Below are 5,928 nucleotides of genomic sequence, written 5' to 3' on the forward strand. Positions count from 1 at the left end.
CTTTTTTCCAATCTAAAGGAACCTTCCCCAAATTGAGGGTATTTTGGAAAATTAACACCAGCCCACAGCTCCAACAATTTGCTCACCACCACCACCTAATGATTGTAGTCTTTTTGAGTTCCTCCTGCCTCACATTTCCTGATTTACAGCTATTTCTAGGATGTTGCTTGTTTCCTCCATAGTGAAGGCTGATCCAAAATATGTGCTCAATTCATCTTCCATCTTAATATTAATTATTATTAATTCCCAAGACTTACTTTCTGTAGGACCAATTCTGACTTTAACTCTTTTTTTTTAAGAAATAAGTTTTAAAAAACTTTTGTTCTCTGCTTTCTTTTCTCTAGCTCACTTCCTCTCATGCTCTAATTTCCTCTCCTATTAATCTTTTCCTTATTTACTGTTGTTATCCAGTCCAGCATGTCCGGCGTTGTGGTTTTGTGCAATTCTAAGTTTTTCCTTAAAGTTTGATATTGTCTTTAAGCATTGGAATTTGTTGGTGGTGGTCCTTACCTTGAAATGTTTTGTTCTTGTTGTAATCTGTCTATCGTGTATTCTGAAAAAACCCTTTCAATGTTTGCCAGCACATCAATTGATCTATTGCTAATTCTGCTTTTCCACTTTGATTTAGCTAGCTCTGCTTTCATGCCCTCATAACTATCCTTAATCAAGTTTAAATTAATAGTCTTAGACCCTCTCTTCGGTCCATCAAATTCAATGTAATTTTCAATCAAGTTATGATCACACTTACCTACGCCACCTTCATTAATCCCAGGTCTGGGATACCCTGATTGGTTGGCTCTCGAACATGCTGTTCTGTTCTAAGAAACTATTCCAAAAACATTCTCGTAATGGGATAGCTTTCTCCAGTACTCTCAGACTTCAATGCTTCCTCACACTGGGCATAAAATATTTGAAAAACATCCCCCCTGTGATCCAGGCAGTGTTATTGCTGTAGTACAATGGTGGTGAGTTCATGCTCACATGATGTTGGCATTGCAATTTCCTGGACTTCCCAATCACAGAAGGAGTTAGTTACAGCCCAATAGGAATGTTCCTAGCTTCTTGTATTGCTTAACATCTGTATCTTCATGATGTCTATTGTGGTAGTCAGGATGGTATCAGGCCACATCGTGCAGAACTGCACTATCTCTTGTGCACTTTACGCTTGCTTTGATATGAAACCCTGTTGCTTCAAGGTTCTTATCTAGGACTGTTAGTGTGAGCTGCAGCTCATTTCACTGACCTCATCTCTCCAGAGGTCTTAAACTATTGAACTAGCCACCATTGGCCATGAAATGTATTTGTCCATTCATTTCATCAACCAGGTGTTCACAGTGGCAGCTGAGATGTGAGTTCCTTCTGCCTTTGCCTGAATAAACCAGCTGAATCTAGGCAGGCCTCACTGACCATACAAGCTCTTTTACTGACCAACTCTTTAGTATTACTAACGATGCACACTATTGACCTCCATTTGTTATTTATGCTGATGTAGCCTCTGGTGATGCTGGTGTCACGACAGGACCTTTGCTTGAAATTTCTGATTTTCTCTTAGCTATCAATCTCAACGTTACGTGGATCTTGCAACACCGTGTCTTTCCCATCATTTTAATTGTCTTTCATCGGCCTGCTCAGACATATTATGAGACATCTCGGGCAGGTGGGACTTGAACCTGGACCTCCTGCCTCAGACGTAGGGACACTATGGTTTGCTAATCCAGGCCTGTCTATACAAACATTGAAACTAGTTGTCATTAATAAAGTGATAATTACTGCGATCGTGGCGGAGTGAGGGGATCACAGCTGGGTGGCTTTGGAACATTTGATTGACTTTGATTGTGGAACAAACAATGGATTCCAGCTAAATGTTTTCTTCAATTTTGTCAAAACTTTTGGGAGTCTTAAGGCGTCTGCGCTATAACCAAATTCTCAACGTATTGTTTTGGGCTTCCACTGTAATTATGTTAAGAATTACATTGGTGACAGATCGGCTGACTTTTGCATTCAGAAATCTGTGGAATGACAGAGACAGGAGCTGGGCAATTTCCCAACATCTGAATACTGAGTCAGTCAAATGGATTCCAGAACTGGGGAGGACATTCCTTGTAGGGGAATAAATGCACAATCTAGAATTGAACATCTGTCCTTACAAGGTCCAGGACCTGTTGAACACTTTATTTACTTGGAACAAAATGGTTTCAACGAGAATGGTGTCCTGGTGTGAATCACAGCTCAATCATTCAGCGTAATCTTAAATATCAAAAGAAGATTTTGTGTTGTTTCTGCTCAATAACTTTGATTAAAAGTCTGCAGAGGACAGTGTCGTTTCATCCAAATGTCTTATTGCATGTTGCAGACAATCAGGACCACAGGTTGATAACCGGATCTTCAAATCCTGCAGACTGATTCAAATTTTATTGTCTGTATGGTCTTGATTGGTATTTTGCTGAACTTTTTGGCCTTTGTAATACTTTAATGTTTAAATAAATCTGAACAATTTGTTTAACCTGTGTAGCTTGGTCAGGTGTTTTTATTTTGTATTGGAAGAGATTGTGGGGCAGTTTAAAGTAATTAATGGTTGATTGTTAAACTCTGGAACATGTATGCAGGCTGTAGGGACTCGCCAGGCGGAGGGGGGAATGGTTTGTTTAATTGACGATCACATCTGTTTATGGAAGTTGGCTTCAAGCCACAAGATACAGCAGGCAAATCCAGGGCTGTAACTATATAGTGGTGCACGCTGTTAATGGAAGGGTTAATGCTCAGCTGCCTAGCGAAATCTTGGCATCTACATCAACAGGTCTGCAGGCACCTGCAGTTCATATGGGCAGCAATTGTACATCAGACAAACCTGCAAATAGCACATTTCATGTTTCTGACCTCTATCATTCCCATGTTTAATCTTTCCAAACCAAGGTGTTATCGAATACACAGACCTGCTCTTTATTATCTCACCTGGATATTGTAAAGGGTGAGAGTCAGAAGCTTAGGGTGGATCGTAGTGGGAGTGAGGCACAGGGAGGGGAGTGTTGCTGATATTAATAAACAGGAGAGATTTTCAGGAGCTGATGAGCGTAGTGTCTGGCCTCCCCTTCAGCATTTTTAAAAATGGCTTTTATAACTACAATTTCAAGATTTTTATCAATCTTGACCAACATTTTACCAGATTGTGCTGGAGGGATCAGTGAGCATTCATTCTTTGTACAAAATGAGAGACAGACTGACGTGTGGTGGGACGTGGTCGAGGAACTGTGAAGAAACATGTTTTAGAAATTGCCCTTGTTGGTCCACAGAAGCTCTGTGCAGTTTTTGCATTACCCAGGAGCTGCACACCAGCCTTTTCTTGGTCAGGACAATTACCCTGTGCCAGACTGGCGAGCAACATTTGCAACATGCCATCTCCCAAGGATATGAAGGGCTGTTTGATGATGATAGCTGCAGGAAAGAGATTCGTACGGCCAGATGCTGAGTGACTGGTTGTTACATAGGCACCAGAGAATGGTTAGCTAAACTTTACCCGGAGTTTATTTACAGGGAATTCTACAGCATTGAACATTAAACACAGCACAAATGGACTGTTCCTTGCCAATGAACCCAGACTGGATTGGGATTGCCAGACTGAATCCAGAGCGGATCAGAGTAGACAGAATGAATCTGGAGTTGGTTCTGAGCAATCTGTTCCCAAGTGTTGAGTTGCTAATTAATCTTATGACATTTACCTGGAAATAGTCAATGCTAACTTGAGATTTTTTTTACATTTTTGAAGTTAACAATGCAGAAGAACAGTAGGAAGATGTTCTGCTCCCTCTTATTCTACCCCCCTCTCTTTCTGTCTCTATCTCTCTGTTTTCTCCTTTTCCCCACTCCCATTGCATATGCCCCCCCCAGCTCAATCCCACGCTTCCCATCTCTAAATTTGGCTCTGACTAAGTTCTCTGGCCTTCATTGAGTGATTGTCCTCTGGGGAACCAGTCGAAGAATGTTTATTTAGCAAAAACAAATATTGCACTTGGTTCCAAGAATGTTCAGAATGGGGTTATGTGCATGTCAGGCACATGTGATTTAATTAGAGCAGAGCAGACTGTAACCATTTTGAGTCAAAGAGTGAGCAAGGTGAAGAAAGAGGTTGAATGGAACTAAAAGATGGGAATGACCCAGAGGAGCTTGGAGAGATGTATTGGAGCAATTTGGATTGGCAGAGGAGGAGCATTTTAAAATTGATGTAGTGTGAAATGGACTGTCCATCTGGGTGTGTGAGTGGTAACAAATGACACCTACAGTTCTTGTAGGTAGAATGTGTTTGATTCTATTTGAAACAGGTTAGGAATCTCCTGTGCAATATTCCTCCTTCTATAAACTCTGGGGGGATTAAAAGATGATGACTATGATGAATTATTTTGAGGTGTCTGTGAGACTTGCTGAATGAGAATTGGATATCATCCCATATGAATCAACCACTCATTTGACACTGAACACTTTGGGATCTCTCCTGGGTGTGGGAAGGTACTAAATGGCTCTTTATGGTCCTCTACCAAGAACTAGTTTTGAGAGAGAAGGGAAGAGAATGCGAGATAAGAGGAATCTTGTGGAAGTGCACATTATTTCTCCACTAGCACCTTTCCTGCTCATAGACACTGCTTCCACAGAACCGAACACGTGTTCAGAAAAAAAGTCTTTCAGAGTTCCTGACGTATTTTACAGCCAATGAATTATGTTTGGACTTTTAAAAAAAAATTGAATATGGGATGTGGGGGTCATTAGCTTGCCCACCCTAATTGTTCAGGGGTAGTTAAGAGTCAACCACATTGTTGTGAGTCTGGAGTCACACATGATTCAGAATGGCAGGTTTCTTTCTCTAAAGGACATTAGTCAACCAAATGTCTTTTTTTTTTAAGAAATGAAAATCGACATTAGACTACCTTTTTTTAAACTGAATTCACATTTTATCATCTGCCGTTGTGGGATTCAAATCCGTGTCCTCAGAACATTAGCCTGCGATTCTGAATTAATAAATAAATAACATTACTGTCATGCCAGTAGCTCCTCGACTGTTGTAGTGTGAGACAATAAGGCAACTAATTTTCATCCAGACATTACTGAGAACATAAAAGTATAATTTGGGGAAGAAGCCATTCAATAAGGTAATGCCTCAACTTTGCCTTCCTGCACTAGACCCAGATTCCCTTCATTTCCAAAATCTGTATAATAAGTTAAATACATGAACATTCAACCTATTCAACACGTGAACATTCCCAGCCCTGTAGGGTAAACAGTAATGAGTTCTGAAGATTCACAATCCATTTAATAAAAATAATTCTCTTTATATCAGTCCTAAATCGTTGACTTTCTATTCTGAGACTGTGATGCTTGATTGTCGATTCTGCCAAATGGTGGAAATATTTACTCAGAATCACTCCTTACACGACAACGTCTTCATCCCAAGAACCAGTCTGGTGAATCCTCATTGAGCTCCCTTGTTACAAAGATGCTTCATGTTTAATGGTGCTGGAAGGACTTTTATTGTTACATGTAGAACATAGAACAGTACAGGCCCTTCAACCCACAATGTTGTGCTGACCTATTATCCTACTAAGGTCAAACTACCCTGCATACCCTGCATTTTACTATCCTTCATGTGCCTATCTAAGAGTCGCTTAAAAGTCCCCAAGGTATCTGACTCCACTACCACTGCCGGCAGTGCGTTCCATGCACCCACCACTCTCTGTGTAAAGAACCTTCCTCTGACATCTCCCCTATACTTTCCACCAGTCACCTTAAAATTATGTCCCCTTGTAATAGTCATTTCCGCCCTGGGAAAAGTCTCTGACTATCCACTCTATCTATGCCTCTCATCATCTTGTAAAACTCTATCAAGTCACCTCTCATCCTTCTGAACTCGAACGAGAAAAACCCTAGCTTCCTCAACCTTTC

This window comes from Rhincodon typus, chromosome 39 (genome assembly GCF_021869965.1).
Source record: "Rhincodon typus isolate 14 chromosome 39, sRhiTyp1.1, whole genome shotgun sequence".
NCBI classification, from domain to species: Eukaryota; Metazoa; Chordata; class Chondrichthyes; order Orectolobiformes; family Rhincodontidae; genus Rhincodon; species Rhincodon typus.